Source organism: Zophobas morio, unplaced genomic scaffold (assembly GCF_036711695.1).
Source record: "Zophobas morio isolate AGI-343-1 ecotype UQ-CSIRO unplaced genomic scaffold, CSIRO_AGI_Zmor_V1 ptg000021l, whole genome shotgun sequence".
Lineage (NCBI taxonomy): Eukaryota > Metazoa > Arthropoda > Insecta > Coleoptera > Tenebrionidae > Zophobas > Zophobas morio.
Genome location: NW_026972126.1, coordinates 27,607,006 through 27,618,709, shown reverse-complemented (window position 1 = coordinate 27,618,709; position 11,704 = coordinate 27,607,006). Strand labels below are relative to the sequence as shown.

Below are 11,704 nucleotides of genomic sequence, written 5' to 3'. Positions count from 1 at the left end.
GTATCTCATTTGCCAAAATCACTCTAATCTTGGCAGCTACTAGCCCCGCCCACCCACCCTCTCTTTTCTTAGAAGGTTTGTCATCTACCAAAATTGGTTTATCTTAGCAGGTACTAACCCCGCCCACCCGCCTTTTCTTCTCTTAAAGGTTATGTCATTTCCCAAAATCAGTCTTATCTTCACAGCTTAGCTGGTAGAATAACGGGGATTTCGGCCCCGTACGTACCGTATTGAAGGGTTAATCCGCCATTTTCCAGACATCCGGTATATGGGTACCATATGATCGAAAAAAAACTTGTCAAGTGTGCTCTGATGCAGAGTTTAATACGAAAATGACAAAAACAGCAAATGCTAGCAACATAATATAAAAAATCCAGAGCACATTTGACAAATTTTGTCGATCGTATGGTATGTTACGATTATGAAGCTTGAAACGGAAAATTTCAGAATTAATCTAATTCTCTAGTTTTAAAAGAATTAAAAATTAAAACGTCATTATTCAAATTAAAAAAAAGTCAAATCGAAATTCAAAAAATAAACTGATTTTGACAAGCCGAATTTTTATTGAGACGATTAAAACCAAAAAAGTTGAAAACTATATGGTGTTAGACTGAAAAATTACCCATTGATAACAAATGATTGTAACTTTTATGTCAGGTTGGCAACATTTCTAAAATTTTATGCTGGCCTAGCGAGTCAGTAGTTACCATCTTCTCATTGTTCTCTTTGTGGTTACAATTATTAGTTCAAAATGTCTTACATTGTAATTTCTTGAAAAGTAATAATAAGAATTTTGCACTTAAATTTCGCTCATTTGGCTCTCGACGATAAAAAAAATCGTCACAATTGAGACAGGGCGGGTGGGTGGGGCCTAAATTTTGTATTTTTTTTAATATTATACGTAGTCGTGTTTTCAGAACAAGAAACTTAAAACGAACGAAAAATTCGTGACAATTGAGAATTGAGATAGGAGCGGGTATGGGTGGGGCCTAATTTTTGACTTTATTTTTTTCTTAGTATACATAGTATTGTTTGAAGAACACGGTACTCAAAAACATGTTTTTAATTTCTCGTACAAAAAAGGATGTTGCAGTTAAATTCCGCTCCCTTGGCTCACGATGAATAAAAAAAATCATCACAATTGAGATAGGGTGGGTGGGCGGGGCTACATTTTGCCTTTGTTTCTTAATATGTGTAGACTTATTTCGACAACAAGAAATTTAAAACATGTATAAAATGGAAAATTTTTGCAGTAATCAACTTAAATCCTCCAATTTTCTTCTACAACCCCTTTGAATACGGCAAAAGTTGAACATGAAAGTTACTATCAACGCCTACTTGGCACAGGCGCCGATACAGGATTTCGTTTAGGGGGGGGCAATTTTTGTGCGATTTTACCTATCTCCCAGAAATTGGTTCTAAACAAAAAAAATTATAAAATTTTAGCTAGTATATTCTTTTTCATATAACATGGGTGACATTTGGTTGTTTTCGTTACACGTATAGTGTACAGTAGAACCTCGATAATCCGAATTAATTGGGAAAAAGGTGTGTTCGCATTAACGGTTTGTTCGGATCAGCGATTTTCCCAAAAATCTGAAAGGGAATTGAATAACAACTTCATACACAGTTGAAAACAAATTTCAAGAAATAAACCATAATTTTATTAAACAAAATTAAAGAATCCTTTTTGGAATCAACACGCCGGAATCTATACCCTAAATTTTTTCAGAATTTTTAGATGAATTTTTCAAAAATGAAATTTTCCATTATGTATTACCACCATTTTGCAAATTTCGACCCATTCTCGACGATTTTCGGAATTTAACTGAATACATTTTCTTGTAGATTTTTGGCCTCAGAAGTCACTTCTAGCTTCATTTCTTCGATAACTTAAACCGTTTTTATAGATTCGTCTAGCTGAAATATCGCAAATTTTAAAAATTTCGAAAAATCCGAATTTCACACCGAATTTTCCGAAAATATTGCTCGGTTGCCATTAACATAGCACGTCGGGATATACATATATCTCTGAATTTTTAGGAAACTTTTTCAAAAATAAAATTTCCCTCATGCAAATTTCGACCGATTTTCGAAATTTAACCAAATACTTTTTCATGTACATTTCGGGCCTCATTTCTTCGATAACTTCAACCTTTTATCCAGAATTAGTTAATTAATTCAGTGCATTGAAATATCGCAATTTTCAAAAATTTCAAAATATTCCATACAACATATGCAGTAAGATCTTGCGTCATTTTTGCAAGTAAGTGCGTGTTTCCAAGTTCAATTCGGATTGCAGAGTTTTTGTTCGGATTAAAGAAGCATCGACTTCAAATAGCCTCTGTTCGGATTACTGGATGTTCGGATAATCGTGAATTCGGATTATAGAGGTTGTACTGTATTTACAAAATGAAATGCGATTTCAAAATTTTTAAATTGATCAAAATAAAGTACCTCGGTCGTGTGTCAGGGGGGGGGCCAATTGCACCCATTGCCCCCCCCCTGGATCCGCGCCTGACTTGGCAACGGAGTTTATTAATCACAATTTTCAGCTCTAAAAGCAACGTCAGCGGGAACTTCAACGTCAACAGTAGGTACGTTTATAAATCCCACTGCTAACGTCATCAAAAAAAGATGTTCATGAAATAGTTTCAAATCTGTCAAAAATCTATCAAATTTTGGAAATTTTACAACTGAGGCGCCTTTTGGAAGATTTCCAGATTGATCGTAAAATGGGGCTATTCTGGGTCTGTTCCGAGTTTAGTGTTAAGATTTTTTTTAACCGTTTGTTTCAGTGTTTTCATGCAAAAGAAGCTTCTCAAAACTGAAACTGATAAAACTGTTAATCAAGCACTGTTGACGGTTTGTCCAGGGTTGTTGGTGGAGAAGCACATTTTGAATCCGTCGACTCTTGACATAGCTCTGTACAACCCATACATCGACGGTCAAGAAACGATCGTCTAGATGATCATGTTCGGTGAGTGTTGGGTGCGATGTGGCGATTAGTCAGAGTTTTTTCCTAGATGAGATGGAGTTGGCTGTAAATATCCACTAGGGTTGCGGTTTACGAATCCAAGATCTTTCGTTTCCCGTCAAACTCAAACTCTGCGGGTTACTGGACCCTCCGGAACCTCACGGACGCGATTGGTGTCTTCTAGCCCTCCGATTGGGTCTCTGCCAAGACAAAATAGCAGCTCTGGACTCCCAACATTCCAGCCACACCATGCGACTACTCACAACCGCCGATTGTTCTATAGGTAATAGTAGTACCTTTTTAGTTTAGACAGTCACTTAACTCTTTCGCAGGTGCTCTTATAACCAGTTTGCATGAGCTAGACCGACTCGATGCAGCAGAAGTCGTCCTCCGTTCCGCACCCATATTTAAAATCATAGAGCATGTCAGTGTTTAGACATTAGACATTTTTTAGAACTATTCTAAAGCTCAAGTCCCGGTTCTTTGATACTTGAATTTTTAAAAAGTCCAATCAAAAAATTTCTATTAGTTAGATGCTTCTACCGTCCTTTTTCTATCCACTAACCCTTTCTTTAGATTAACACACAACGAAATAGACAAGATTTTAGTTAACTTAATCTGCTATTACAGGGTTCATTTCAGTATTAAGGAGAGATTGTGATATTCATGCTCAGTTGTGGAAAATATTTTATTGTAATATTTTAAATAAATGTCAAAGTTAGTCCGCTTTTTTTTCACACGTTGGTCTCCCTCAAATGCCGGAACCGTTCCTGCCGGTAGAGATACTCCTTCGCCATGTTGTACGCCTTAAACATTCTTCTACTCTTGGCGAGAGTCGAATATCGTGGACCCCAATCAGCTGCCGGTTTGAAAACTGGCAAGTTCTTCCCCAAAACGACCAAGACCAAGTAGACAAAAAAATAAAACACAACAGCCACAAGAATAAACCAAAGAAAAAAAATTTCGAGACTACGCATCCACGGAAATTTAACTTCGACCTTGTGTGTGTAGAAGTTGTACACGTTGTAGATTAGTAGTGACCCTAGAAGCAAAGGGTTAAGAATGTAGAGAGCGTTCGTGTAAGCCGAAAATCGTATTCCGATCATGAAGTGAACATCGTCTCTGAATTTTCGTAACCCGTAGAATCATGCCACTGCGACCAAATTAAAAGTGTTTAGAATAATGAAAATGAACTCGTTCATGATTTTGTCGATGGTTTTGACCACAAAGCACCCGATTCTAATAATAATTTTTGGCTTTATTTTTTCTTAGTATACATAGTATTGTTTGAAGAACACCATACTCAAAAACATGTTTTTAATTTGTGTTTTAAAATCAGTTTTATCTTAGCAGGTACTAGCCCCACCCACCCGCCCTCTCTTTTTTTAAAGGGTATCTCATTTGCCAAAATCACTCTAATCTTGGCAGCTACTGGCCCCGCCCACCCACCCTCTCTTTTCTTAGAAGGTTTGTCATCTATCATAATTAGTTTTATCTTCACAGCTTAGCTGGTAGAATAACGGGGATTTCGGCCCCGTACGTAACGTACTGAAGGGTTAATCCGCCATTTTCCAGACATCCGGTATATAGGTACCATATGATCGAAAAAAAAACTTGTCAAGTGTGCTCTGATACAGAGTTTAATACGAAAATGACAGAAACAGCAAATGCAAATTTTGTCGAACATATGGTATGTTATGATTATGAAGTTTGAAACGGAAAATTTCAGAATTAATCTAATTCTCTAGTTTTAAAAGAATTAAAAATCAAAACGTCATTATTCAAATTAAAAAAAAAGTCAAATCGAAATTCAAAAAATAAACTGATTTTGACAAGCCGAATTTTTATTGAGACGATTAAAACCAAAAAAATTGAAAACTATATGGTTTTAGACTGAAAAATTACCCATTGATAACAAATGATTGTAACTTTTATGTCAGGTTGGCAACATTTCTAAAATTTTATGCTGGCCTAGCGAGTCAGTAGTTACCATCTTCTCATTGTTCTCTTTGTGGTTACAATTATTAGTTCAAAATGTCTTACATTGTAATTTCTTGAAAAGTAATAATAAGAATTTTGCACTTAAATTTCGCTCATTTGCCTCTCGACGATAAAAAAAATCATAACAATTGAGACAGGGCGGGTGGGTGGGGCCTAAATTTTGTATTTTTTTTTAATATTATACGTAGTCGTGTTTTCAGAACAAGAAACTTAAAACGAACGAAAAATTCGTCACAATTGAGAATTGAGATAGGAGCGGGTATGGGTGGGGCCTAATTTTTGACTTTATTTTTTTCTTAGTATACATAGTATTGTTTGAACAACACGATACTCAAAAACATGTTTTTAATTTCTGGTACAAAAAAGGATGTTGCAGTTAAATTCCGCCCCCTTGGCTCACGACGAATAAAAAATAATCATCATAATTGAGATAGGGTGGGTGGGCGGGGCTACATTTTGCTTTTGTTTCTTAATATGTGTGGACTTATTTCGACAACAAGAAACTTAAAACATGTATAAAATGGAAAATTTTTGCAGTAATCAACTTAAATCCTCCAATTTTCTTCTACAACCCCTTTAAATACGGCAAAAGTTGACCATGAAAGTTACTATCAACGCCTACTTAGCAACGGAGTTATAAATCACAATTTTCAGCTCTAAAAGCAACGTCAGCGGGAACTTCAATGTCAACAGTACGTTTATAAATCCCACTGTTAACGTCATCAAAAAAGATGTTCATGAAATAGTTTCAAATCTGACAAAAATCTACGATGAATTTTCTGCAGAAGAAAAATTTTGGAAATTTTACGACTGAAGCGCCAAGATTTCCAGATTCATGACAACGAATGAAAAATTCATTACGATTAACATCGAGACGGATGGGTGGAGCTTCTCTTTTGATTTTCTTTTTTAATGAATAGATTTAGTTTTCTTTGTTATAATACGGTTACTTAAGAACACATTTGATATAGTAATTTGTCGTAGAAAAATAAAAATAAGTTCCGTCCCTCGCATTGATCTAATAAAGGATAATATTATTTCTATGGTCCCTCGGCTTACGATGAATAAAAAAATAGTCAGAATTGAGATAGGGCGGGTGGGCGGTTTTTTTTTTCTTAATATATATAGCTATCTTTTCAAAACAAGCCTATTTGCAAAATCGATATTTGTTGTGAAAAGAAATCTACACATATTAAAACAAAAAGGCAAAATGTTGCCCCACCCACCCACCCTGTCTCAATTATGATGATTTTTTTATTCACCGTGAATCAAGAGGGCGAAGCTTAACTGCAAAATCCTTTATTTCTCAACATGAAATTAAAAACATGTTTTTAAGTACCGTGTTGTTCAAGGAATACTATGTATCTTAATTGTGGTGATTTTTTTTCCTAGAAACTTACATCACGTTTAGAATGGTAAATTTTGTAATGAAATACGGATACATTTTGCCTTTTTGTTCTTAATTTGTGTAGACTTATTTCGGCAACAAGAAACTTAAAACATGTCTAAAATGGTCCACTTTCCTTCTACAACCCTTTCAAATATGACAAAAATTGAACATCAACGTTATGATCAACAATGACTGCAACTGGAATTTCAACGTCAACAGCAAGTGTATAAGTCCCACTTTAGTTTCTTTATGTAGTAGCGTTTCCCAAAGGACATCACTGGTTAAAAATCAGCATTTTAAACCTCTTGAATTATTCGAGTACGCATCTCGGAGCAAACATGGTTCGAACCCTTGCGAGCAGAATCGTCGTTTGAAAGCCAAGTCGAGCGCATCGGCACAATTCAACCTCGATTGCACTTCGATCTAAAACCGCATTTCTTTTCCTCTTTTCTACGAAACGCAATCTCGCATTCCACCAACAGGTGCCTTTCCCATTTCCCAGACCCAGCCAGCACACCGGAACCTTCCTTTTCCGGGTAGTCGTCGGAGTGTGACTCCGGGCTCCTCGAATCCCATGAAAAAAGCAATGCATAAACGAGCGTTTGTTTACGCAACTGCCTCCAGCAAGGCGCATTATTCCCAGGAATCAATTAAGCGGGAACACTTTCAAGTAAAGCTCTACGCACACGTGATGTGGGATTCGCGTGAACAACGCTCGGAACGCGAGGTTAAACAAACACACGGTAGGTAAATGTTTAGAAGTAGTTGACCTGAAATATTTCACGATTCGCATGTAAAATGCGCGGAAGGCTTCTCGGAAAAGCGCCGTTCGAGCCGAGAGGAAGTCTCGACGCTTTATTTTAAAAAGGAAATTGAGACGGTTGGAGTCGTCGCGAGATAAAAGAATTTTAATTTCTTTGTTTGTTGATTGTTGTGAGAAGGTTTTCGAGGAGGCGCTGCGTCACTGCAGTTGAAACTGATAGGATAAATAAACGGGTGATTGTGCCATCTGGTGGTGCGGAACGTTTCGAGGAAGTGTTTTGCACCAAGCTGGGTTTTGGCCAAATTCTGTGGTTTCGTTAGGAAACGATAAATACGCGATTTTCTAAATGCTAAAAATAATAGGTATTTGCATTTCTAGCAAAGTGGGATGAGTGTTTTCACTTATATTTCAACGTATGAATGTATATGTACGTGGGAAAGTTACTGGGCCGAATAATAGCACGACCATTTGAAATTTGTTTCCAGGAAATTGCATTGCAACATCCAATGTGCATCAACTGTGTAGTTATTGTCATTGTGACGTTCCACATAATTCGTCTCGTCCACAAAAATTTTATCAAAATGTGTCTAAACAATGTATAAACAAACCCAATTAAGTGAAAAAACAAAAACTATGAATGTCAAAGCTATATCCTGTTGTAATACGTCACGACTTAAATACACTGTTTTATTTAACTTACACATTGTTATACGCACGCTTACGTGTTTTGGTAATTCCGCAGAGATCTCTCTTAATATTAACTTTTTTTAGGTGACTTGTAAATTCGAATAATTAACGACAGGCGAGACATGGGATACGTAAATGGTAGCTAAAAAAACATGACAACATTTGCGTTTTCCTTTTCTGTTTACTGTTCTACAGCGGAGGAATTTTTTCTCCGCTAAAATCGGGTACTTCGACAAAATCATGAACGAGCTCATTTTCATTGTTCTAAACACTTTTAATTTGGTCGCAGTGGGATGCTTCAAGGGGTCTACTTTCGCTAAGAATTGAAGAATATTTAAGGCATACAACGTGGAGAAGGAGTATCTTCACAGACAAGAATATTTCCGGAATTTGAGGGAGAGTTCCAGTTCCAGTTGCAGTCATCGTTGATCATAACGTTGATGTTGAATTTTTGTCATATTTAAAAAGGTTGTAGAAGGAAAGTGGACCATTTTAGACATGTTTTAAGTTTTTTGTTGCCGAAATAAGTCTACACATATTAAGAAAAACAAAACGCAATATGTAGCCCCGCCCACCCGCCCTATCTCAATTGTGATGATTTTTTTTCAATTCGTCGGGAGCCAAAAAGGCGGAGCTTAATTGCAAAATCCGTATTTCCTTGCAAAATTTACCATTCTAAACGTGATGTAAGTTTCTAGGAAAAAAATCACTACAATTAAGATGGGGTGGGTGAGCGGGGTTTATATTTTGCCTTTTTTGTCTTAATATACGTAGTATTTTTTGAACAACACAATACTCAAAAACATGTTTTTAATTTCTTGTAAAGAAATGAGTATTTTGCAGTTAAGCTTCGTCTTCTTGATTCAGGGCGAATAAAAAAAATCATCACATTAGAGATCGGGTGGGTGGGCGGGCTTAGATTTTGCCTTGTTGTTTTAATATGTGTAGACTTCTCTTCACAACAAATATCGATTTTGCAAATAGGCTTGTTTTGAAAAGATAGCTATGTATATTAAGAAAAAAAAAATATCTCAATTCTGACTATTTTTTTATTCATCGTAAGCCGAGGGACGGAACTTATTTTTATTTTTTTACGACAAATTGCTATATCAAATGTGTTCTTAAGTAACCGTATTATAACAAAGAAAACTAAATGTATTCATTAAAAAAGAAAACCAAAAGAGAAGCTCCACCCATCCGTCTCGATGTTAATCGTAATGAATTTTTCATTCGTTGTCATGAATCTGGAAATCTTGGCGCTTCAGTAGATTCAGTAGATTCGTAGATTTTTGTCAGATTTGAAACTATTTCATGAACATCTTTTTTTGATGACGTTAACAGTGGGATTTATAAACGTACTGTTGACATTGAAGTTCCCGCTGACGTTGCTTTTAGAGCTGAAAATTGTGATTTATAACTCCGTTGCTAAGTAGGCGTTGATAGTAACTTTCATGGTCAACTTTTGCCGTATTTAAAGGGGTTGTAGAAGAAAAGTGGAGGATTTAAGTTGATTACTACAAAAATTTACCATTTTAGGTATGTTTTAAGTTTCTTGTTGTCGAAATAAGTCCACACATATTAAGAAACAAAAGCAAAATGTAGCCCCGCCCACCCACCCTATCTCAATTGTGATGATTATTTTTTATTCGTCGTGAGCCAAGGGGGCGGAATTTAACTGCAACATCCTTTTTTGTACGAGAAATTAAAAACATGTTTTTGAGTATCGTGTTCAAACAATACTATGTATACTAAGATAAAAATAAAGTCAAAAATTAGGCCCCACCCATACCCGCTTCTATCTCAATTCTCAATTGTGACGACTTTTTCGTTCGTTTTAAGTTTCTTGTTCTGAAAACACGACTACGTATAATATTAAAAAAAATACAAAATTTAGGCCCCACCCACCCGCCCTGTCTCAATTGTGATGATTTTTTTTATCGTCGAGAGCCAAATGAGCGAAATTTAAGTGCAAAATTCTTATTATTACTCTTCAAGAAATTACAATGTAAGACATTTTGAACTAATAATTGTAACCACAAAGAGAACAATGAGAAGATGGTAACTACTGACTCGCTAGGCCAGCATAAAATTTTAGAAATGTTGCCAACCTGACATAAAAGTTACAATCATTTGTTATCAATGGGTAATTTTTCAGTCTAACACCATATAGTTTTCAACTTTTTTGGTTTTAATCGTCTCAATAAAAATTCGGCTTATCAAACTCAGTTTATTTTTTGAATTTCGATTTGACTTTTTTTTTATTTGAATAATGACGTTTTGATTTTTAATTCTTTTAAAACTAGAGAATTAGATTCATTCTGAAATTTTTCATTCCAAGCTTCATAATCATACATACCATATGATCGACAAAATTTGCATTTGCTGTTCCTGTCATTTTCGTATTAAACTCTGTATCAGAGCACACTTGACAAGTTTTTTTTTCGATCATATGGTACCTATATACCGGATGTCTGGAAAATGGCGGATTAACCCTTCAGTACGTTACGTACGGGGACGAAATCCCCGTTATTCTACCAGCTAAGCTGTGAAGATAAGACTGATTTTGGGAAATGACATACCCTCTAAAAGAAGAGAAGGCGGGTGGGCGGGGCTAGTACTTGCTAAGATAAAACTAATTATGGCAGATGACAAACCTTCTAAGACAAGAGAGGGTGGGTGGGCGGGGCTAGTAGCTGCCAAGATTAGAGTGATTTTGGCAAATGAGATACCCTTTAAGAAAAGAGAGGGCGGGTGGGTGGGGCTAGTACCTGCTAAGATAAAACTGGTTTTATTTTAGCAGGTACCTACTACTTAGAGGATATGTCATTTGCCAAAATTAGCCTTATCTTAGCAAGTAGTAGCCCCGCCCACATACTTTCTCTTTTCTTAGAGCGTATGCCATTTACCAAAGTCAGTTTTACCTTAGCAGATACTAACCCCACCCATCCTCTCTTTTCTTAGATGGTATCTCATTAGCCAAAATCAGACATGTTTTAAGTTTCTTGTTGTCGAAATAAGTCTACACATATTAAGAAACAAAGGCAAAATGTAGACCGCCCACCCACCCTATCTCAATTGTGATGATTTTTTTTATTCGTCGTCAGCCAAGGGGACAGAATTTAACTGCAAAATCCTTATTTCTGTAGGAGAAATTAAAAACATGTTTTGAGTATGGTGTTCTTCAAACAATACTACGTATATTAAGGAAGAAAAAAATAAAGCCAAAAATTATTATTAGAATCGGGTACTTTGTGGTGAAAACCATCGACAAAATCATGAACCAATTCATTTTCCTTATTCTAAACACTTTTAATTTGGTGGCAGTGGCATGATTCTACGGGTTGCGAAAATTCAGAGACGATGTTCACTTCATGATCGGAATACGATTTTCGGCTTACTCGAACGCTCTCTACATTCTTAACCCTTTCCTTCTAGGGTTACTGCTAATCTACAACGTGTACAACTTCTACACACACAAGGTCGAAGTTAAATTTCCGTGGATGCGTAGTCTCGAAATTTTTTTTCTTTGGTTTATTCTTGTGGCTGTTGTGTTCTATTTTTTTGTCTACTTGGTCTTGGTCGTTTCGGGGAAGAACTTACCAGTTTTCAAACCGGCAGCTGATTGGGGTCCACGGTATTCGACTCTGGCAAAGAGTAGAAGAATGTTTAAGGCGTACAACATGGCGAAGGAGTACTTTACCGGCAGGAACGTTTCTGGAATTTGAGGGAGACCAACGTGTGAATAAAAAGCAGACTAACTTTGACATTTATTTAAAACATTACAATAAAATATTTTCCACAACTGAGCATGAATATCACAATCTCTCCTTAATACCGAAATAAACCCTGTAATAGCAGATTAAGTTAACTAAAATCTTGTCTATTT

General features: G+C 36.1%; 1 long non-coding RNA gene across 1 annotated transcript; it reads left to right on the top strand.

The window, feature by feature from the left end:
• Window positions 1–2,590: 2,590 nt before the first annotated feature.
• LOC135132943 (uncharacterized) lies at window positions 2,591–3,466 on the top strand. Its single transcript, XR_010281115.1, has 4 exons — window positions 2,591–2,750; window positions 2,799–2,980; window positions 3,027–3,260; window positions 3,310–3,466. It is a non-coding gene; the product is annotated as an uncharacterized LOC135132943 (long non-coding RNA).
• The last annotated feature ends 8,238 nt before the right edge of the window (window positions 3,467–11,704 follow it).